Raw genomic sequence first — 26,499 nt, 5'->3', positions numbered from 1 at the left:
CACCAGGTCAAAATATCAGGTCACACAATACCAGGTCACAATACCAGGTCGCACAATACCAGGTCACAATACCAAGTCACACAACACCAGGTCACAATACCAGGTCACACAATACCAGGTCACAATACCAGGTCACAATACCAGGTCACACAACATCAGGACACACAGTACCAGGTCACACAATACCAGGTCACAATACCAGGTCGCACAATACCAGGTCACACAACATCAGGACACACAATACCAGGTCACACAATACCAGGTCACACAATACCAGGTCACACGACACCAGGCCAAAATACCAGGTCACACAATACCAGGTCACACAATACCAGGTCACATAATACCAGGTCACAATACCAGGTCACAATACCAGGTCACACAGTACCAGGTCACACAATACCAGGTCACAATACCAGTTCACAATACCAGGTCAAACAATACCAGGTCACACAATACCAGGTCACACAATACCAGGTCACAATACCAGGTCAAACAATACCAGGTCACACAATACCAGGTCAAACAATACCAGGTCATACAATACCAGGTCACACAATACCAGGTCACAATACCAGGTCAAACAATACCAGGTCACACAATACCAGGTCACACAATAACAGGTCACACAATACCAGGTCACAATACCAGGTCACACAATACCAGGTCACACAATACCAGGTCAAACAATTCCAGGTCACAATACCAGGTCACACAATACCAGGTCACACAACACCAGGTCAAGACCACAGTAAAGACAATGAAGGAATCATATAACGAGATCATTCATCTTGGTGATGATTGGATGAGCAGGTCATGGATGAGGTCACCAGGCACAGCTAGGGTCACCAGTAATGTGTGAGGTCACCAGGCACAGCTAGGGTCACCAGTGATGGATGAGGTCACCAGGCACAGCTAGGGTCACCAGTAATGGGTGAGGTCACCAGGCACAGCAAGGGTCACCAGTAATGTGTGAGGTCACCTGGCACAGCTAGGGTCACCAGTGATGGATGAGGTCACCAGGCACAGCTAGGGTCACCAGTAATGGATGAGGTCACCAAGCACAGCTAGGGTCACCAGTAATGGGTCTTCGAGGTCACCAGCACAGCTAGGGTCACCAGTAATGGATGAGGTCACCAGGCACAGCTAGGGTCACCAGTAATGGGTCATCAGGTCACCAGGCACAGCTAGGGTCACCAGTAATGGGTGAGGTCATCAGGCACAGCTAGGGTCACCAGTAATGGGTCATCAGGTCACCAGGCACAGCTAGGGTCACCAGTAATGGGTCATCAGGTCACCAGGCACAGCTAGGGTCACCAGTAATGGGTCATCAGGTCACCAGGCACAGCTAGGGTCACCAGTAATAGGTCATCAGGTCACCAGGCACAGCTAGGGTCACCAGTAATGGATGAGGTCACCAGGCACAGCTAGGGTCACCAGTAATGGGTGAGGTCACCAGGCACAGCTAGGGTCACCAGTAATGGGTCCTCGAGGTCACCAGGCACAGCTAGGGGCACCAGTAATGGGTCCTCAGGTCACCAGGCACAGCTAGGGTCACCAGTAATGGGTCCTCAGGTCACCAGGCACAGCTAGGGTCACCAGTAATCGGTCATCAGGTCACCAGGCACAGCTAGTGTCACCAGTAATGGGTCATCAGGTCACCAGGCACAGCTAGGGTCACCAGTAATGGGTCCTCAGGTCACCAGGCACAGCTAGGGTCACCAGTAATGGGTCCTCAGGTCACCAGGCACAGCTAGGGTCACCAGTAATGGGTCATCAGGTCACCAGGCACAGCTAGGGTCACCAGTAATGGGTGAGGTCATCAGGCACAGCTAGGGTCACCAGTAATGGGTCCTCAGGTCACCAGGCACAGCTAGGGTCACCAGTAATGGGTCATCAGGTCACCAGGCACAGCTAGTGTCACCAGTAATGGGTCCTCAGGTCACCAGGCACAGCTAGGGTCACCAGTAATGGGTCATCAGGTCACCAGGCACAGCTAGGGTCACCAGTAATGGGTGAGGTCATCAGGCACAGCTAGGGTCACCAGTAATGGGTCCTCAGGTCACTAGGCACAGCTAGGGTCACCAGTAATGGGTCATCAGGTCACCAGGCACAGCTAGTGTCACCAGTAATGGGTCATCAGGTCACCAGGCACAGCTAGGGTCACCAGTAATGGGTGAGGTCACCAGGCACAGCTAGAGTCACCAGTGATGGGTGAGGTCACCAGGCACAGCTAGTGTCACCAGTAATGGGTCCTCAGGTCACCAGGCACAGTTAGGGTCACCAGTAATGGGTCCTCAGGTCACTAGGCACAGCTAGGGTCACCAGTAATGGGTCCTCAGGTCACCAGGCACAGTTAGGGTCACCAGGTCAGGTCCATCATCCAGGGTTACAACTTACCTCCTTCTCTGCCACCATGGGGTACCCTTCCAGCATCCAGGTCAGGCGGGCTGAGGGCCTGGAACCTCTGGACGTACAGCGAAGGCGAAGAACATGACCTTCCAGCACTGGTGTTCCAGACCCTGTGATGACCACGCTGGTTGGTAACACTGTGGGTGGAACACATACAACACAACACAATCATCAACCGCTGTTGGTAACACTGTTGGTGGAACACACACACAACACAATCAGACGAAGAATAACTTATCCATTCATATACATACACATGTATACAACATAAACGCCCAGACACGCACATATACATACATATATACATATTCATATATATACATATATATATATATATATATATATATATATATATATATATATATATATATATATATATATATATATATATATATATATATAGTCATGCTTGCCTTCATCCATTCCCAGCGCTACCCCGCCCCACAGGAAACAGCATCGCTACCCCCTGCTTCAGTGAGGTAGCGCTAGGAAAACAGAAAAAAAAGGCCACATTCGTTCACACTCAGTCTCCAGCTGTCATGTAATAATGCACCGAAACCACAGCTCCCTTCCCACATCCAGGCCCCACACAACTTTCCATGGTTTACCCCAGACGCTTCACATGCCCTGGTTCAACCCATTGACAGCACGTCAACCCCGGTATACCACATCGATCAAATTCACTCTATTCCTTGCACGCCTTTCACCCTCCTGCATGTTCAGGCCCCGATCACTCAAAATCTTTTTCACTCCATCTTTCCACCTCCAATTTGGTCTCCCACTTCTTCTCGTTCCCTCCACCTCTGACACATATATCCTCTTGGTCAATCTTTCCTCACTCATTCTCTCCATGTGCCCAAACCATTTCAAAACACCCTCTTCTGCTCTCTCAACCACGCTCATTTTATTACCACACACACACACACACACACACACACACACACACACACACATATTATATTTATATTTTATTTTATTATACTTTGTCGCTGTCTCCCGCGTTTGCGAGGTAGCGCATATATATATATATATATATATATATATATATATATATATATATATATATATATATATATATATATATATATATATATATATTTATTTTTTTTTATTTATTTTTATTTTTATGAATAAATAAAAGTATATATATATATATATATATATATATATATATATATATATATATATATATATATATATATAGTTAATAAGATGGCCTGGATTAAGGCCTGAGTTTGTCTTCGTCGTTTTAGTTAAGATCAAAAAGAACATGAATAACTTGAGTCATTTATTTCATCTTAATAATTATGAACCAATATGAATAACTTCTCATTCATCTTCATTATTCATGTGTATGTCTTATAACTGGAGGTCCAGAGGTTATAATTAGGGAGATGAATGATGTAAGATAAACCACTTGGTCATCTTGTTGAGCCACGAACAAGCAGTTATGACGACACACCTAAATATTGACCATGTTTTTGATGCATTGAGGTCATTACCTTACAAGCACTAGGTTAGGTTGTGATAACCTCACACCAACCTTGTAATACCTGGCCACTACAACACGGGTGATGGGCACCAGCACGGGTGATGGGCACCAGCACGGGTGATGGGCACCAGTACGGGTGATGGTGATGGGCACCAGCACGGGTGATGGTGATGGGCACCAGCACTGGTGATGGTGATGGGCACCAGTACGGGTGATGGTGATGGGCACCAGCACGGGTGATGGTGATGGGCACCAGCACGGGTGATGGTGATGGGCACCAGCACGGGTGATGGTGATGGGCACCAGTACGGGTGATGGTGATGGGCACCAGCACGGGTGATGGTGATGGGCACCAGCACGGGTGATGGTGATGGGCACCAGCACGGGTGATGGTGATGGGCACCAGCACGGGTGATGGTGATGGGCACCAGTACGGGTGATGGTGATGGGCACCAGCACGGGTGATGGTGATGGGCACCAGCACGGGTGATGGTGATGGGCACCAGCACGGTGATGGTGATGGGCACCAGCACGGGTGATGGTGATGGGCACCAGCACGGGTGATGGTGATGGGCACCAGCACGGGTGATGGCACCAGCACGGTGATGGGCACCAGCACGGGTGATGGTGATGGGCACCAGCACGGGTGATGGTGATGATGATGGGCACCAGCACGGGTGATGGTGATGGTCATGGGCACCAGCACGGGTGATGGTGATGGGCACCAGCACGGTGATGGTGATGGGCACCAGCACGGGTGATGGGCACCAGCACGGGTGATGGGCACCAGCACGGGCGATGAGGCACCAGCACGGGTGATGGTGATGGGCACCAGCACGGGGATGGGCACAGACGGGTGATGTGATGGCACCAGCACGGGTGATGGCACCAGCACGGTGATGGGCACCAGCACGGGTGATGGTATGGCACCAGCACGGGTGATGGTGATGGGCACCAGCACGGGGATGGTGATGGGCACCAGCACGGGTGATGGTGATGGGCACCAGCACGGGTGATGGTGATGGGCACCAGCACGGGTGATGGGCACCAGCACGGGTGATGGTGATGGGCACCAGCACGGGTGATGGGCACCAGCACGGGTGATGGGCACCAGCACGGGTGATGGGCACCAGCACGGGTGATGGTGATGGGCACCAGCACGGGTGATGGTGATGGGCACCAGCACGGGTGATGGTGATGGGCACCAGCACGGGTGATGGTGATGGCACCAGCACGGGTGATGGGCACCAGCACGGGTGATGGGCACCAGCACGGGTGATGGGCACCAGCACGGGTGATGGTGATGGGCACCAGCACGGGTGATGGTGATGGGCACCAGCACGGGTGATGGTGATGGGCACCAGGACGGGTGATGGGCACCAGCACGGGTGATGGGCACCAGCACGGGTGATGGGCACCAGCACGGGTGATGGGCACCAGCACGGGTGATGGTGATGGGCACCAGCACGGGTGATGGTGATGGGCACCAGCACGGGTGATGGGCACCAGCACGGGTGATGGGCACCAGCACGGGTGATGGGCACCAGCACGGGTGATGGGCACCAGCACGGGTGATGGTGATGGGCACCAGCACGGGTGATGGGCACCAGCACGGGTGATGGGCACCAGCACGGGTGATGGGCACCAGGACAGTGGTGACGGTGTTATATTACGTCGTTCTCAGGAACCTTCATGTGTTAACTCTTCATTTGACCTGCTATATTGTGGCCATATTGTGGTGTGGCCATATTGTGGTGTGGCCATATTGTGGTGTGGCCATATTGTCTGTGGCTATACTTTGGTGTGGCCATATTGTGTGTGGCTATACTGTGGTGTGGCCATATTGTGTGTGGCTATACTGTGGTGTGGCCATACTGTGGTGTGGCCATATTGTGTGTGGCAATACTGTGGTGTGGCCATATTGTGGTGTGGCCATACTGTGTATGTAGCCATAATGTGGTGTGGCCATATTGTGTGTGGCTACACTGTGGTGTGGCCTTACTGTGGTGTGGCCATATTGTGTGGCTATACTGTGGTGTGGCCATATTGTGGTGTGGCCATACTGTGTTTGTAGCCATAATGTGGTGTGTCCATATTGTGTGTGGCTATACTGTGGTGTGGCCATACTGTGGTGTGGCCATATTGTGGTGTGGGGGTCAGTATACATTGTGTACTAGTGGGGGGGTCAGTATACATCCCCCCACACTAGGTGTAGTGGGTGGGGGGTCAGTATACACCCCCCCACACTAGGTGTAGTGGGTGGGGGGGTCAGTATACACCCCCCCCACACTAGGTGTAGTGGGTGGGGGGTCAGTATACACCCCCCCCACACTAGGTGTAGTGGGGGGGGGTGTGTGGGCACCACAACACAAGTTGTTCACCAGCAGGAAACACTTGGCGTGTTCACAACTGTTATGACCAGAGTCTCATGACCTCTCATGACACCACAGCTCACCAGGCCACACCAGGCCACACCAGGCCACACCAGGCCACACCAGGTCACCACGAACCCCCAGTCACCAGCAAGAGGGTCAGGGGTCAATATTTGTGATTCATAGGTTATGATAACCCCTGTCTCCCTCCTGTCAGTGTCCACAGTGTAACTCCTGTCTCTCTTCCGTCAGTGTCCACAGTGTAACTGTATCCTGTCTCCTTACCGTCAGTGTACACAGTGTAACTATATCCTGTCTCTCTCCCGTCAGTGTCCACAGTGTAACTGTATCCTGTCTCCTTACCGTCAGTGTCCACAGTGTAACTGTATCCTGTCTCTCTCCCGTCAGTGTCCACAGTGTAACTGTATCCTGTCTCCTTACCGTCAGTGTACACAGTGTAACTATATCCTGTCTCTCTACCGTCAGTGTCCACAGTGTAACTGTATCCTGTCTCCCTCCCGTCAGTGTCCACAGCGTAACTGTATCCTGTCTCCGTCTCGTCAGTGTCCACAGTGTAACTGTATCCTGTCTCCCTCTCGTCAGTGTCCACAGTGTAACTGTATCCTGTCTCCCTCCTGTCAGTGTCCACAGTGTAACTGTATCTTGTCTCCCTCCTGTCAGTGTCCACAGTGTAACTGTATCCTGTCTCCCTCCTGTCAGTGTCCACAGTGTAACTGTATCCTGTCTCCCTCCTGTCAGTGTCCACAGTGTAACTGTATCTGTCTCCCTCCTGTCAGTGTCCACAGTGTAACTGTATCCTGTCTCCCTCCCGTCAGTGTCCACAGTGTAACTATATCCTGTCTCTCTACCTTCAGTGTCCACAGTGTAACTGTATCCTGTCTCCGTCTCGTCAGTGTCCACAGTGTAACTGTATCCTGTCTCCCTCCTGTCAGTGTCCACAGTGTAACTGCATCCTGTCTCCCTCCTGTCAGTGTCCACAGTGTAACTGTATCCTGTCTCCTTACCGTCAGTGTACACAGTGTAACTATATCCTGTCTCTCTACCTTCAGTGTCCACAGTGTAACTGTATCCTGTCTCCCTCCTGTCACTGTCCACAGTGTAACTGTATCTTGTCTCCCTCCTGTCAGTGTCCACAGTGTAACTGTATCCTGTCTCCCTCCTGTCACTGTCCACAGTGTAACTGTATCCTGTCTCCCTCCTGTCAGTGTACACAGTGTAACTATATCCTGTCTCTCTACCTTCAGTGTACACAGTGTAACTGTATCCTGTCTCCTTACCGTCAGTGTACACAGTGTAACTGTATCCTGTCTCCTTACCGTCAGTGTACACAGTGTAACTGTATCCTGTCTCCTTCTCGTCAGTATCAGCAGTATGGATGTCAGTGTACAACAACACAATTCTTGTGTTGAAGAACACAAATATCAGTGGCCACTGGAGAGCAATTAGGCTAATGATCACTTTCCATTTTCTATCTCACACTCAGATCATGTTAGTGTGTGTGTGTGTGTGTGTGTGTGTGTGTGTGTGTGTGTGTGTGTGTATGTGTGTGTGTGTGTGTGTGTGTGTGAGTGTGTGTGTGTGTGTGTGTGTGTGTGTATGTGTGTGTGTGTGTGTGTGTGTGTGTGTGTGTGTGTGTGTGTATGTGTGTGTGTGTGTGTGTGTGTGTGTGTGTGTGTGTGTATGTGTGTGTGTGTGTGTGTGCGTGTATGTTTGTGTGTGTGTGTGTGTGTGTGTGTGTGTGTGTGTGTGTGTGTATGTGTGTGTGTATGTGTGTGTGTGTGTGTGTGTGTGTGTGTGTATGTGTGTGTGTGTGTGTGTATGTGTGTGTGTGTGTGTGTGTGTGTGTGTGTGTAATACTCGTATAAACACATAAAACAAAATATTCTACAACCATTCCTTGTTCGATAACCATAAAGTGAATATGTAGATGATATTCCAAAGTTAACATATAACATGTGATCAGACGTATGTATGGGTCAACAGACAGTGATGGGAGATGGTATGTGACTGGTGCCATAGTTACAGTGATGGGAGATGGTATGTGACTGGTGCCATAGTTACAGTGATGGGAGCTGGTATGTGACTGGTGCCATAGTTAGTGATGGGAGATGGTATGTGACTGGTGCCATAGTTACAGTGATGGGAGCTGGTATGTGACTGGTGCCATAGTTAGTGATGGGAGATGGTATGTGACTGGTGCCATAGTTACAGTGATGGGAGATGGTATGTGACTGTTGCCATAGTTACAGTGATGGGAGATGGTATGTGACTGGTGCCATAGTTACAGTGATGGGAGATGGTATGTGACTGGTGCCATAGTTACAGTGATGGGAGATGGTATGTGACTGTTGCCATAGTTACAGTGATGGGATATGGTATGTGACTGGTGCCATAGTTACAGTGATGGGAGATGGTATGTGACTGGTGCCATAGTTACAGTGATGGGAGATGGTATGTGACTGTTGCCATAGTTACAGTGATGGGAGATGGTATGTGACTGTTGCCATAGTTACAGTGATGGGAGATGGTATGTGACTGTTGCCATAGTTACAGTGATGGGAGATGGTATGTGACTGGTGCCATAGTTACAGTGATGGGAGATGGTATGTGACTGTTGCCATAGTTACAGTGATGGGAGATGGTATGTGACTGGTGCCATAGTTACAGTGATGGGAGATGGTATGTGACTGGTGCCATAGTTACAGTGATGGGAGATGGTATGTGACTGATGCCATAGTTACAGTGATGGGAGATGGTATGTGACTGGTGCCATAGTTACAGTGATGGGAGATGGTATGTGACTGTTGCCATAGTTACAGTGATGGGAGATGGTATGTGACTGGTGCCATAGTTACAGTGATGGGAGATGGTATGTGACTGGTGCCATAGTTACAGTGATGGGAGATGGTATGTGACTGTTGCCATAGTTACAGTGATGGGAGATGGTATGTGACTGTTGCCATAGTTACAGTGATGGGAGATGGTATGTGACTGGTGCCATAGTTACAGTGATGGGAGATGGTATGTGACTGTTGCCATAGTTACAGTGATGGGAGATGGTATGTGACTGGTGCCATAGTTACAGTGATGGGAGATGGTATGTGACTGGTGCCATAGTTACAGTGATGGGAGATGGTATGTGACTGTTGCCATAGTTACAGTGATGGGAGATGGTATGTGACTGGTGCCATAGTTACAGTGATGGGAGATGGTATGTGACTGGTGCCATAGTTACAGTGATGGGAGATGGTATGTGACTGGTGCCATAGTTACAGTGATGGGAGATGGTATGTGACTGGTGCCATAGTTACAGTGATGGGAGATGGTATGTGACTGGTGCCATAGTTACAGTGATGGGAGATGGTATGTGACTGGTGCCATAGTTACAGTGATGGGAGATGGTATGTGACTGGTGCCATAGTTACAGTGATGGGAGATGGTATGTGATTGGTGCCATAGTAAGAGTGTCAGGTTGTGATGGGGTACTCACAATACATTTGGATGATGGGGTACTCACAGTACATGTGGATGATGGGGTACTCACAGTACATGTGGATGGTGGGGTACTGACAGTGGTGATGGGGTACTCACAGTACATGTGGTGATGGGGTACTCACAGTACATGTGGATGATGGGGTACTCACAGTACATGTGGTGATGGGGTACTGACAGTGGTGATGGGGTACTCACAGTACATGTGGATGGTGGGGTACTGACAGTGGTGATAGGGTACTCACAGTACATGTGGATGGTGGGGTACTGACAGTGGTGATGGGGTACTCACAGTACATGTGGATGATGGGGTACTCACAGTACATGTGGATGGTGGGGAACTGACAGTGGCGATGGGGTACTCACAGTACATGTGGTGATAGGGTACTGACAGTGGTGATGGGGTACTGACAGTACATATGGTGATGGGGTACTCACAGTACATGTGGATGGTGGGGTACTGACAGTGGTGATGGGGTACTCACAGTACATGTGGATGGTGGGGTACTGACAGTGGTGATGGGGTACTCACAGTACATGTGGTGATGGGGTACTCACAGTACATGTGGATGGTGGGGTACTGACAGTGGTGATGGGGTACTCACAGTACATGTGGATGGTGGGGTACTGACAGTGGTGATGGGGTACTCACAGTACATGTGGATGGTGGGGTACTGACAGTGGTGATGGGGTACTCACAGTACATGTGGATGGTGGGGTACTGACAGTGGTGATGGGGTACTCACAGTACATGTGGATGGTGGGGTACTGACAGTGGTGATGGGGTACTGACAGTGGTGATGGGGTACTCACAGTACATGTGGATGGTGGGGTACTGACAGTGGTGATGGGGTACTCACAGTACATGTGGATGGTGGGGTACTGACAGTGGTGATGGGGTACTCACAGTACATGTGGATGATGGGGTAATGACAAGTGGTGATGGGGTACTCACAGTACATCGTGGATGGTGGGGTACTGACAGTGGTGATGGGGTACACTGTACAGTGGTGATGGGGTACTCACGACAGTGGTGATGGGGGGTACTGACAGTAAGGTGGAATGGTGGGGTACTCCGACATGTGGATGGTGGGATACTGACAGTGGTGATGGGGTACTGACAGTGGTGATGGGGTACTCACAGTACATCTGGTGATGGGGTACTCACAGTACATGTGGATGGTGGGGTACTGACAGTGGTGATGGGGTACTGACAGTGGTGATGGGGTACTCACAGTACATGTGGATGGTGGGGTACTGACAGTGTGATGGGGTACTGACAGTGGTGATGGGGTACTCACAGTACCTGTGATGCAGTGGTGATGGGGGTACTCACAGTACATGTGGATGATGGGTACTCACTGTACATGTGGATGGTGGGGTACCTGACAGTGGTGATGGGGTACTCACAGTGGTATGGTGGGTACTGGACAGTGGTGATGGGGTACTCACAGTACATGTGGATGATGGGGTACTCACAGTACATGTGGTGATGGGGTACTGACAGTGGTGATGGGGTACTGACAGTGGTGATGGGGTACTCACAGTACATGGTGGATGGTGGGGTACTGACAGTGGTGATGGGTACTGACAGTGGTGATGGGTATGCCTGACAGTGGTGATGGGGTACTCCACAGTACATCTGGGTGATGGGGGTACTCACAGTAACATGTGGATGGTGGGTACTGACAGTGGTGATTGGGGTACTGAAAGTGGGTGATGGGGTACTGACAGTGGTGATTGGGGTACTCACAGTACTTGTGGTGATGGGGTACTCACAGTACATGTGGATGGTGGGGTACTGACAGTGGTGATGGGGTACTCACAGTACATGTGGATGGTGGGGTACTGACAGTGGTGATGGGGTACTCACAGTACATGTGGATGGTGGGGTACTGACAGTGGTGATGGGGTACTGACAGTGGTGATGGGGTACTGACAGTACATGTTTATGGTGGGGTACTGACAGTGGTGATGGGGTACTGACAGTGGTGATGGGGTACTCACAGTACATGTGGTGATGGGGTACTGACAGTGGTGATGGGGTACTCACAGTACATGTGGAGGGTGGGGTACTGACAGTGGTGATGGGGTACTGACAGTGGTGATGGGGTACTGACAGTACATGTTTATGGTGGGGTACTGACAGTGGTGATGGGGTACTGACAGTACATGTTTATGGTGGGGTACTGACAGTGGTGATGGGGTACTGACAGTGGGGATGGGGTACTCACAGTACATGTGGATGGTGGGGTACTGACAGTGGTGATGGGGTACTGACAGTGGTGATGGGGTACTGACAGTGGTGATGGGTACTCACAGTACATGTGGATGGTGGGATACTGACAGTGGTGATGGGTACTCACAGTACATGTGGATGGTGGGGTACTGACAGTGGTGATGGGGTACTCACAGTACATGTGGATGGTGGGGTACTGACAGTGGTGATGGGGTACTGACAGTGGTGATGGGGTACTCACAGTACATGTGGATGGTGGGGTACTGACAGTGGTGATGGGGTACTCACAGTACATGTGGATGGTGGGGTACTGACAGTGGTGATGGGGTACTGACAGTGGTGATGGGGTATCACAGTACATGTGGAGTGGGTGGGGTACTGACAGTGGTGATGGGGTACTCACAGTACATGTGGATGGTGGGGTACTCACGACATGTGGTGATGGGGTACTGACAGTGGTGATGGGGTACTGACAGTGGTGATGGGGTACTCACAGTACATGTGGATGGTGGGGTACTGACAGTGGTGATGGGGTACTCACAGTGGATGGTGGGGTACTGACAGTGGTGATGGGGTACTCACAGTACATGTGGATGATGGGGTACTCACAGTACATGTGGATGGTGGGGTACTCACAGTACATGTGGATGATGGGGTACTCCACAGTACATGTGGATGGTGGTGGTGGTACTGACAGTGGTGATGGGGTACTCACGTACATGTGGATGGTGGGGTACTGACAGTGGTGATGGGGTACTGAACAGTGGTGATGGGGTACTCACAGTACATTGTGGATGGTGGATACTGACAGTGGTGATGGGGTATCACAGTACATGTGGATGATGGGGTACTGACAGTACATGTGTGATGGGGTACTCACAGTGGTGATGGGGTATGACAGTGGTGATGGGGTAACAGACAGTACAGCATTAGTAACAGCAGTACAGCATTAGTAACACAGTACAGCATTAGTAACAGCAGTACAGCATTAGTAACAGCAGTACAGCATTAGTAACACAGTACAGCATTAGTAACAGCAGCATAACACTAGTAACAGCAGTACAGCATTAGTAACAGCAGCATAACACTAGTAACAGCAATACAGCATTAGTAACAGCAGCATAACACTAGTAACAGCAGTACAGCATTAGTAACACAGTACAGCATTAGTAACACAGTACAGCATTAGTAACACAGTACAGCATTAGTAACACAGTACAGCATTAGTAACACAGTACAGCACTAGTAACAGCAGTACAGCATTAGTAACAGCAGCATAACACTAGTAACAGCAGTACAGCATTAGTAACACAGTACAGCATTAGTAACACAGTACAGCATTAGTAACACAGTACAGCACTAGTAACAGCAGTACAGCATTAGTAACAGCAGCATAACACTAGTAACAGCAGTACAGCATTAGTAACAGCAGCATAACACTAGTAACAGCAGTACAGCATTAGTAACAGCAGTACAGCATTAGTAACAGCAGTACAGCATTAGTAACAGCAGTACAGCATTAGTAACAGCAGTACAGCATTAGTAACAGCAGTACAGCATTAGTAACAGCAGTACAGCATTAGTAACAGCAGCATAACACTAGTAACAGCAGTACAGCATTAGTAACAACAGTACAGCATTAGTAACAGCAGCATAACACTAGTAACAGCAATACAGCATTAGTAACAGCAGTACAGCATTAGTAACAGCAGTACAGCATTAGTAACAGCAATACAGCATTATTAACAGCAGTACAGCATTAGTAACAGCAGTACAGAATTAGTAACAGCAGTACAGCATTAGTAACAGCAGCATAACACTAGTAACAGCATACAGCATTAGTAACAGCAATACAGCATTAGTAACACAGTACAGCATTAGTAACAGCAGCATAACACTAGTAACAGCAGTACAGCATTAGTAACAACAATACAGCATTAGTAACAGCAGTACAGCAGTAGTAACAGCAGTACAGCATTAGCAACAGCAGTACAGTATTAGTAACAGCAGCATAACACTAGTAACAGCAGTACAGCATTAGTAACAGCAGTACAGCATTAGTAACACAGTACAGCATTAGTAACAGCAGCATAACACTAGTAACAGCAGTACAGCATTAGTAACACAGTACAGCATTAGTAACAGCAGTACAGCATTAGTAACACAGTACAGCATTAGTAACAGCAGTACAGCACTAGTAACAGCAGTACAGCATTAGTAACAGCAGCATAACACTAGTAACAGCAGTACAGCATTAGTAACAGCAGCATAACACTAGTAACAGCAGTACAGCGTTAGTAACAGCAGTACAGCATTAGTAACAGCAGCATAACACTAGTAACAGCAATACAGCATTAGTAACAGCAGTACAGCATTAGTAACAGCAGTACAGCATTAGTAACAGCAATACAGCATAATTAACAGCAGTACAGCATAGTAACAGCAGTACAGCATTAGTAACAGCAGTACAGCATTAGTAACAGCAGTACAGCATTAGTAACAGCAGTACAGCATTAGTAACAGCAGTACAGCATTAGTAACAGCAGTACAGCATTAGTAACAGCAGTACAGCATTAGTAACAGCAATACAGCATTAGTAACTGCAGTACAGCGTTAGTAACAGCAGTACAGCATTAGTAACTAGCAGGTAACTACGTTTGGACCAGCAGTAAGCATCTATAACACAGACAAGACACCTTAGTAACAGTATACGGCACTAGACCACCATAAGAGGCGGTCTCTGTAGTGAGGACACCCTCCCACGATGACAGTCACTACAACACCATTACATGATGACAGGTCACCTTACCACTACAACACCACTTACATGATGACAGGTCACCTTACCACTACAACACCACTTACTGATGACAGGTCACCTTACCACTACAACACCACTTACATGATGACAGGTCACCTTACCACTACAACACCACTTACATGATGACAGGTCACCTTACCACTACAACACCACTTACATGATGACAGGTCACCTTACCACTACAACACCACTTACATGATGACAGGTCACCTTACCACTACAACACCACTTACATGATGACAGGTCACCTTACCACTACAACACCACTTACATGATGACAGGTCACCTTACCACTACAACACCACTTACATGATGACAGGTCACCTTACCACTACAACACCACTTACATGATGACAGGTCACCTTACCACTACAACACCACTTACATGATGACAGGTCACCTTACCACTACAACACCACTTACATGATGACAGGTCACCTTACCACTACAACACCACTTACATGATGACAGGTCACCTTACCACTAGAACACCACTTACATGATGACAGGTCACCTTACCACTACAACACCACTTACATGATGACAGGTCACCTTACTACTACAACACCACTTACATGATGACAGGTCACCTTACCACTACAACACCACTTACATGATGACAGGTCACCTTACCACTACAACACCACTTACATGATGACAGGTCACCTTACCACTACAACACCACTTACATGATGACAGGTCACCTTACTACTACAACACCACTTACATGATGACAGGTCACCTTACCACTACAACACCACTTACATGATGACAGGTCACCTTACTACTACAACACCACTTACATGATGACAGGTCACCTTACCACTAGAACACCACTTACATGATGACAGGTCACCTTACCACTACAACACCACTTACATGATGACAGGTCACCTTACCACTACAACACCACTTACATGATGACAGGTCACTTTACCACTACAACACCACTTACATGATGACAGGTCACCTTACTACTACAACACCACTTACATGATGACAGGTCACCTTACCACTAGAACACCACTTACATGATGACAGGTCACCTTACCACTACAACACCACTTACATGATGACAGGTCACCTTACCACTAGAACACCACTTACATGATGACAGGTCACCTTACCACTACAACACCACTTACATGATGACAGGTCACCTTACCACTACAACACCACTTACATGATGACAGGTCACCTTACCACTACAACACCACTTACATGATGACAGGTCACCTTACCACTAGAACACCACTTACATGATGACAGGTCACCTTACCACTACAACACCACTTACATGATGACAGGTCACCTTACTACTACAACACCACTTACATGATGACAGGTCACCTTACCACTACAACACCACTTACATGATGACAGGTCACCTTACCACTACAACACCACTTACATGATGACAGGTTACCTTACCACTACAACACCACTTACATGATGACAAGTCACCTTACCACTACAACACCACTTACATGATGACAGGTCACCTTACCACTACAACACCACTTACATGATGACAGGTCACCTTACCACTACAACACCACTTACATGATGACAGGTCACCTTACCACTACAACACCACTTACATGATGACAGGTCATTTTACCACTACAACACCACTTACATGATGACAGTATAGTCGTATGATAACATGTTACACCACAATGATATGTTATCATCCACCAAACATCTTATCATGCGTAACACAGTCCAGTATGTGGTACACTCTGGTACATCATACCACTCAGCCATGCTATGAGACGGAATCTCTTATCTCTTATATCATCCTTCACTCTCTCTGTTATCTCTTGTCTCATCCTTCACTCTCTCTGTTATCTCTTGTATCATCCTTCACTCTCTCTGTTATCTCTTGTCTCATCCTTCACTCTCTCTGTTATCTCTTGTCTCATCCTTCACTCTCTCTGTTATCTCTTATATCATCCTTCACTCTCTCTGTTATCTCTTATATCATCCTTCACTCTCTCTGTTATCTCTTGTCTCATCCTTCACTCTCTCTGTTATCTCTTATATCATCCTTCACTCTCTCTGTTATCTCTTGTCTCATCCTTCACTCTCCCTGTTATCTCTTATATCATCCTTCACTCTCTCTGTTATCTCTTATATCATCCTTCACTCTCTCTGTTATCTCTTGTCTCATCCTTCACTCTCTCTGTTATCTCTTATATCATCCTTCACTCTCTCTGTTATCTCTTGTCTCATCCTTCACTGTCTCTGTTATCTCTTATATCATCCTTCACTCTCTCTGTTATCTCTTGTCTCATCATTCACTGTCTCTGTTATCTCTTGTCTCATCCTTCACTCTCTCTGTTATCTCTTGTCTCATCCTTCACTCTCTCTGTTATCTCTTGTCTCATCCTTCAATCTCTCTGTTATCTCTTGTCTCATCCTTCACTCTCTCTGTTATCTCTTATATCATCCTTCACTCTCTCTGTTATCTCTTATATCATCCTTCACTCTCTCTGTTATCTCTTGTCTCATCCTTCACTCTCTCTGTTATCTCTTGTCTCATCCTTCACTCTCTCTGTTATCTCTTGTCTCATCCTTCACTCTCTCTGTTATCTCTTGTCTCATCCTTCAATCTCTCTATTATCTCTTGTCTCATCCTTCAATCTCTCTATTATCTCTTGTCTCATCCTTCAATCTCTCTGTTATCTCTTGTCTCATCCTTCAATCTCTCTGTTATCTCTTGTCTCATCCTTCACTCTCTCTGTTATGTCTTATATCATCCTTCACTCTCTCTGTTATCTCTTATATCATTCTTCACTCTCTCTGTTATCTCTTATATCATCCTTCACTCTCTCTGTTATCTCTTGTCTCATCCTTCACTGTCTCTGTTATCTCTTGTCTCATCCTTCACTCTCTCTGTTATCTCTTGTCTCATCCTTCACTCTGTTATCTCTTATCTCATCCTTCTCTCCCTGTTATCTCTTGTCTCATCCTTCACTCTGTTATCTCTTATCTCATCCTTCTCTCCCTGTTATCTCTGTAATCCTGGTTACTATCCACCTTCCCATCTCCTGGTAGACTATCTTTGCTACTATCCCACACAACACATCACCGTCCAGCAGTAACAGCGTCAGAAATCACTATTTACTGCCTCGTTGATCGATGTAATTACCTTATTGCTGGATCTTTATAACGGTAATCAACAGAAAATTCTGTACGTACGTAATTTGTTGGTGACAACTGAGGTCACTCATGAAGGAAAGGTCAGAAGGTCAACAGACTTTGACCGAGTTCCGCCAGCGTGTGTTTACTGCAGTCATACTGTAACATACTACGTCTCTTTCTTGTATATCATCAACTGACTGTTATATTTCTCTCTTGTGTCTCCCCTAATGATGTGATTATTACACGAAAGTGCACTTGGGAACTTGTCGTGTCTCATTTCCTGTGGACATATAGGAATATGTATTTACATACATTATCATCATTATTATACTTTGTCGCTGTCACCCGCGTTAGGGAGGTAGCGCAAGGAAACAGACGAAAGAATGGCCTAACCCACCCACATACACATTTATATACATACACGTCCACACACACACACACACACACACACACACACACACACACACACACACACACACACACACATATACATACCTATACCTTTCAACGTATACATACATATACATACACAGACATATACATATATACACATGTACATGATTCATAATTGCTGCCTTTATTCATTCCCGTCGCCACCCCGCCACACATGAAATGACAAACCCCCTCCCCTCGCATGCGAGCGAGGTAACGCTAGAAAAAGACAACAAAGGCCACATTCGTTCACTCTCAGTCTCTAGCTGTCATGTAATAATGCACCAAAACCACAGCTTTCCACATCCAGGCCCCACAGAACTTTCCATGGTTTACCCCAGACGCTTCACATGCCCTGGTTCAATCCATTGACAGCACGTCGACCCCGGTATACCACATCGTTCCAATTCACTCTGTTACTTGCACGCCTTTCATCCTCCTGCATGTTCAGGCCCCGATCGCTCAAAATCTTTTTCACTCCATCTTTCCACCTCCAATTTGGTCTCCCACTTCTCCTCGTTCCCTCCACCTCTGACATATATATCCTCTTGGTCAATCTTTCCTCACTCATTCTCTCCATGTGACCAAACCATTTCAAAACACCCTCTTCTGCTCTCTCAACCACACTCTTTTTATTTCCACACATCTCTCTTACCCTTTCATCACTTACTCGATCAAACCACCTCACACCACACATTGTCCTCAAACATTTCATTTCCAGCACATCCACCCTCCTCCGCACAGCTCTATCCATACCCCACGCCTCGTAACCATACAACATTGTTGGAACCACTGTTCCTTCAAACATACCCATTTTTGCTTTCCGAGATAATGTTCTCGCCTTCCACACATTCTTCAACGCTCCCAGAACTTTCGCCCCCTCCCCCACCCTATGATTCACTTCCGCTTCCATGGTTCCATCCGCTGCCAAATCCACTCCCAGATATCTAAAACACTTCACTTCCTCCAGTTTTTCTCCATTCAAACTTACCTCCCAATTGACTTGTCCATCAACCCTACTGTACCTAATAACCTTGCTCTTATTCACATTTACTCTCAACTTTCTTCTTTCACACACTTTACCAAACTCAGTCACTAGCTTCTGCAGTTTCTCACCCGAATCAGCCACTAACGCTGTATCATCAGCGAACAACAATTGACTCACTTCCCAAGCCCTCTCATCCACAACAGACTGCATACTCGCTCCTCTTTCCAAACCTCTTGAATTCACCTCCCTAACAACCCCATCCAAAAACAAATTAAACAACCATGGAGACATCATACACCCCTGCCACAAACCTACATTCACTGAGAACCAATCACTTTCCTCTCTCCCTACACATACACGTGCTTTACATCCTCGATAAAAACTTTTCACTGCTTCTAACAACTTGCCTCCCACACCATATATTCTTAATACCTTCCACAGAGCATCTCTATCAACTCTATCATATGCCTTCTCCAGATCCATAAATGCTACATACAAATCCATTTGCTTTTCTAAGTATTTCTCACATACATTCTTCAAAGCAAACACCTGATCCACACATCCTCTACCACTTCTGAAACCACACTGCTCTTCCCCAATCTGATGCTCTGTACATGCCTTCACCCTCTCAATCAATACCCTCCCATATAATTTACCAGGAATACTCAACAAACTTATACCTCTGTAATTTGAGCACTCACTCTTATCCCCTTTGCCTTTGTACAATGGCACTATGCACGCATTCCGCCAATCCTCAGGCACCTCACCATGAATCATACATACATTAAATATCCTCACCAACCAGTCAACAACAAAGTCGCCTCTTTTTGGATAAATTCCACTGCAATACCATCCAAACCCACCGCCTTGCCGGCTTTCATCTTCCGCAAAGCTTTTACTACCTCTTCTCTGTTTACCAAATCATTTTCCCTCTCACTTTGCACACCACCTCGATCAAAACACCCTATATCTGCCGCTCTATTATCAAACACATTCAACAAACCTTCAAAATACTCACTCCATCTCCTTCTCACATCACCACTACTTGTTATTACCTCCCCATTTGCCCCTTTCACCGATGCTCCCATTTGTTCTCTTCTTTACGCACTTTATTTACTTCCTTCCAAAACATCTTTTTATTCTTCCTAAAATTTAACAATACTCTCTCACCCCAACTCTCATTTGCCCTCTTTTTCACCTCTTGCACCTTTCTCTTGACCTCCTGCCTCTTTCTTTTATACATCTCCCACTCATTTGCACTAATTCCCTGGAAAAATCGTCCAAATGCCTCTCTCTTCTCTTTCACTAATAATCTTACTTCTTCATCCCACCACTCACTACCCTTTCTAATCTGCGCACCTCCCACGTTTCTCATGCCACAAGCATCTTATGCGCAGGCCATCACTGCTTCCCTAAATACATCCCATTCCTCCCCCACTCCCCTTACGTCCTTTGCTCTTATCTTTTCCCATCCTGCACTTAGTCTCTCCTGGTACTTCCTCACACAAGTCTCCTTCCCATGCTCACTTACTCTCACCAATCTCTTCACCCCAACATTCTTCTTTTCTGAAAACCTCTACAAATCTTCATCTTCGCCTCCACAAGATAATGATCTGACATTCCTCCAGTTGCACCTCTCAGCACATCTACATCCAAAAGTCTCTCTTTCGCGCGTCTATCAATTAACAATATGTATATATTTTCCTATGAGTCCACGGAGAAAATGAAACACGATAAGTTCCCAAGTGCACTTTCGTGTAATAATCACATCATCAGGGAAGACACAAGAGAGAAATATAACAATCAGTTGATATACAACGAAGAGACGTAGCTAGGACGCCATTTGGTAAACATGTGATTGTCCAAGACAGACAACGAGCTTATCATAAACTTATTATGTGGACAAGAAGGTGCATTGTTTACAACTTATATCAACAATAAAGTTATCCAATTTGTATAGACCTTCACTACTATTAACGTTACAATTCTTTGTCTTTCTAATAATAGAATATTCAATGATATTTCTCGTGGTGCAAGAGTTAGAGTTGATAACTGAGATTGCATTATTCCAGTCAATACAATGATCGTAGTTTTTAACGTGATTAAACAAGGCATTTGATTCTTGTCCCGTTCTTATACTACATTGCCTCAGTCTACCAGAAAGATCCTTACGTATAATGTTTCCTATATGGTTCCCTATATTGTTTTCTATAATGGTTTTCAAGACGCTGAAGCTGATTTTTTTGCAGCCAGAAATTTGGTCTAGACAGTCATGGGAAATTGCCTTAGTCTCATTAACTTATGGAATATTTTGTGACTGAAACTAACTTTTATGAGTAATAATCCAAGAATTTGGCTTAGATCCGTGGATGATGTGTGGCCCTTGTGGCCATCTTCCCTAGACTGTGATGTTTTCTTTAATGAATCAAATAACATCCAGCCAACATCAAATTCAAGATGGAATGGGAAGAAGAAGGCAAAGTGGCCTTCCTAGATGTGTTGATAAATAGAACAATTGTCCTTTAATATCTACATGAAACCTACCAACTGTGAGAGTTATTATATTCATTATTTCTCAGTACATGATACTTGTATCAAAATGTCTGTAGTTATGTCTATGAATGTAGTCATGATGAATGTAGTCATATAAGACGTATCGTTAGGCAGTTATATTATCACAATTGGTTTGTGAACAAAGTTTACTGGAAAGTTAGGAAGACATTTAATGTTTCTTGTAACAAAAATGTGACAAATAAGGATAAGTCTAAATGTTTAGTCTTGCCCTATTCTCACAACATAACTATAAATAATATCTTAATCAGAAACTCAAGAGAAACTTCCGCAGGATGTGTTCATAGAGTGCCATGTACAAATTGTAATATGTTTCATGTTGGTCAGACTGGTAAGAATCTTTCTGTTAGACTTAAGTAATATAAATGTAGTATAAGAACAGGACAAGAATCAAATGCCTTGTTTAATCACGTAAAAAAAACTATGATCATTGTATTGACTGGAGTTACGCCATCTCAATTATATAAGACGTATCGTTAGGCAGTTATATTATCACAATTGGTTTGTGAACAAAGTTTACTGGAAAGTTAGGAAGACATTTTATGTTTCTTGTAACAAAAATGTCACAAATAAGGATAAGTCTAAATGTTTAATGTTGCCCTATTATCCCAACTTAGCTAATCTAAGACATGTTGTAAACAAACATTGCTTGTAATGTTGCTTTCCAGTACAATAACACCATCAGTAAGACCTTAATGAATAGTAGACCAAATCATGCAACAATTGGGAGTGTTTACGTCGTCAAATGGAAGGCATGTCAATATATTTATATTGGCCAGACAGATCAAACTGTAAGGGAGAGATGTTATTGGCACCGTCATTCAGGGATGACCACAAAAATGCCATCGCTAAACATTGTCATGATGAAAATGATGACCACCTTGGCCATAGATCTTGAAAATCCCGTTATTTTATAGCCCTCTGCTGATTATGTCACACGTAACGTCATTGAATCTGTCTTAATTGCTAATACTAAGAACTTTAATTTGTCCCCAGGTAATTTTAAAACCCATTCTAGCATTAACCAAATCATTATGAGACAATTATCAAGACACAATAATATAAGTAGAATAATTGAACACATTTCGTTAACCAGGTGGACACACTCCACACAACCCATTGTATACATTAACATGGCGATGACAGGCCGTACATGTGTTGGTGTTGATGTATACAACTTTATGTATACCACATAATGATGATTGTCTCCACGAAACATGTCGTGCCACATGTATACATCATGAATACACCCAACTTGTAACTGGTAAACCCAGTAGAGCCAGCTTGTAACTGGTAAACCCGTACACCCAACTTGTAACTGGTAAACCCAGTACACCCAACTTGTAGCTGGTAAACTCCGTAGAGCCAGCTTGTAACTGGTAAACCCAGTACACCCAACTTGTAGCTGGTAAACCCAGTAGAGCCAGCTTGTAACTGGTAAACCCAGTACACTCAACTTGTAGCTGGTAAACCCCGTAGAGCCAGCTTGTAACTGGTAAACCCAGAAACTCGGTAGAGCCAGCTTGTAGCTGGTAAACCCAACTTGTACCTGGTAAACTCCGTAGAGCCAACTTGTAAGTGAAGAAGTCAATAAGTAATATAAGTAGAGGAAGAAGGTAAACAAGATACATAAATAATAAAGCAAATTATGAATATTTTATCCAACCAAACAAAAACTCATTAGTCGACCATGTTTACTGAAACTGAATATGTAACAGACTCTTAACAGACACAGACACACGTACGTACGTACATACGCACATAACAGATGGTTAACAGACACAGACAGTGATACGTACGTACGTACATAACAGATGGTTAACAGACCCAGACAATGATACGCACGTACGTACATACGCACATAACAGATGGTTAACAGACCCAGACAGTGATACGTACGTACATACGCACATAACAGACTCTTAACAGACACAGACAGTGATACGTACGCACGTACATACGCACATAACAGATGGTTAACAGACCCAGACAGTGATACGCACGTACATAACAGATGGTGTGAACACTGGAGGTGCAGGTGTGAACACTGGAGGTGCAGGTGTGAACACTGGAGGTGCAGGTGTGTCTGGGGTAAACACTGGAGGTGCAGGTGTGTCTGGTGTGAACACTAACACTGGAGGTGCAGGTGTGAACACTGGAGGTGCAGGTGTGAACACTGGAGGGCAGGTGTGTCTGGGGTAAACACTGGAGGTGCAGGTGTGTCTGGTGTGAACACTGGAGGTGCAGGTGTGAACACTGGAGGTGCAGGTGTGAACACTGGAGGTGCAGGTGTGAACACTGGAGGTGCAGGTGTGAACACTGGAGGTGCAGGTGTGAACACTGGAGGTGCAGGTGTGGCTGGTGTGAACACTGGAGGTGCAGGTGTGAACACTGGAGGTGCAGGTGTGTCTGGGGTAAACACTGGAGGTGCAGGTGTGTCTGGTGTGAACACTGGAGGTGCAGGTGTGAACACTGGAGGTGCAGGTGTGTCTGGTGTGAACACTGGAGGTGCAGGTGTGAACACTGGAGGTGCAGGTGTAAACACTGGAGGTGCAGGTGTGTCTGGTGTGAACACTGGAGGTGCAGGTGTGTCTGGTGTGAACACTGGAGGTGCAGGTGTGTCTGGTGTGAACACTGGAGGTGCAGGTGTGAACACTGGAGGTGCAGGTGTGAACACTGGAGGTGCAGGTGTGAACACTGGAGGTGCAGGTGTGTCTGGTGTGAACACTGGAGGTGCAGGTGTGAACACTGGAGGTGCAGGTGTGAACACTGGAGGTGCAGGTGTGTCTGGTGTGAACACTGGAGGTGCAGGTGTGAACACTGGAGGTGCAGGTGTGAACACTGGATGTGCAGGTGTGGCTGGTGTGAACACTGGAGGTGCAGGTGTGAACACTGGAGGTGCAGGTGTGAACACTGGAGGTGCAGGTGTGTCTGGTGTGAACACTGGAGGTGCAGGTGTGAACACTGGAGGTGCAGGTGTGTCTGGTGTGAACACTGGAGGTGCAGGTGTGAACACTGGAGGTGCAGGTGTGAACACTGGAGGTGCAGGTGTGTCTGGTGTGAACACTGGAGGTGCAGGTGTGAACACTGGAGGTGCAGGTGTGTCTGGTGTGAACACTGGAGGTGCAGGTGTGAACACTGGAGGTGCAGGTGTGAACACTGGAGGTGCAGGTGTGAACACTGGAGGTGCAGGTGTCAATAATTACCACTGAAACTATACAATATTCCTCAAATGTGACAAAGATCCAGCCTTCGTCAGTGGCTGTCGAGGTTCAAGGAATGTGTGTGTGTGTGTGTGGGGTGACCACTTGAGGTACGAAGTGAGGTTACACGACTATACATCATGGCTGATCTTGGGGTTACATGAGGTTTTCATGTGTCATATCTGGGTTGACGTGGTGGTTGACCACTGTATATTCTCAAGTGGTCATAGAAGTTATACAGTAATTACCTTCAGTTACTGGTAACTCATGAATTATTATCATTAATGATGTGATATCATACTGAACCTAGTGTGAGTGTGACGTGCTGACCCTAGTGTGAGTGTGATGTACTGACCATAGTGTGAGTGTGATGTACTGACCCTAGTGTGAGTGTGATGTACTGACCATAGTGTGAGTGTGACGTACTGACCCTAGTGTGAGTGTGATGTACTGACCGTAGTGTGAGTGTGACGTGCTGACCCTAGTGTGAGTGTGACGTACTGACCCTAGTGTGAGTGTGACGTGCTGACCCTAGTGTGAGTGTGACGTGCTGACCCTAGTGTGAGTGTGACGTGCTGACCCTAGTGTGAGTGTGATGTACTGACCGTAGTGTGAGTGTGACGTGCTGACCCTAGTGTGAGTGTGGCGTACTGAACCTAGTGTGAGTGTGGCGTGTTGACCCTAGTGTGAGTGTGACGTACTGACCCTAGTGTGAGTGTGACGTGTTGACCCTAGTGTGAGTGTGACGTGTTGACCCTAGTGTGAGTGTGGCGTACTGACCCTAGTGTGAGTGTGACGTACTGACCATAGTGTGAGTGTGACGTGCTGACCCTAGTGTGAGTGTGACGTGCTGACCCTAGTGTGAGTGTGACGTGCTGACCCTAGTGTGAGTGTGATGTACTGACCATAGTGTGAGTGTGACGTACTGACCCTAGTGTGAGTGTGACGTGTTGACCCTAGTGTGAGTGTGACGTGCTGACCCTAGTGTGAGTGTGACGTGCTGACCCTAGTGTGAGTGTGACGTACTGACCATAGTGTGAGTGTGACGTGTTGAACCTAGTGTGAGTGTGACGTGCTGACCCTAGTGTGAATGTGACGTGCTGACCATAGTGTGAGTGTGACGTGTTGAACCTAGTGTGAGTGTGGCGTGCTGACCATAGTGTGAATGTGACGTACTGACCATAGTGTGAGTGTGCCGTACTAACCATAGTGTGAGTGTGACTGACCAGACTCGTGTGGCTGGGGTGGTGTGGTCTACTCACCTACCACAGTCAGGTTGACTAGGCTCGTGTGGCTGGGGTGGTGTGGT

The 26,499-nt window shown here is 46.6% G+C and overlaps 1 long non-coding RNA gene across 1 annotated transcript in view; it reads left to right on the top strand.

Moving 5' to 3' along the window:
• LOC139767392 (uncharacterized) overlaps nt 1-26,499 on the top strand; it is a 130,881-nt gene that overhangs the window by 65,939 nt on the left and 38,443 nt on the right. The gene's annotated exons all lie outside the window — the stretch shown is intronic.

The sequence above is a fragment of the Panulirus ornatus genome, chromosome 61 (assembly GCF_036320965.1).
Source record: "Panulirus ornatus isolate Po-2019 chromosome 61, ASM3632096v1, whole genome shotgun sequence".
Lineage (NCBI taxonomy): Eukaryota > Metazoa > Arthropoda > Malacostraca > Decapoda > Palinuridae > Panulirus > Panulirus ornatus.
This window is presented reverse-complemented; position numbering and strand designations above follow the sequence as displayed.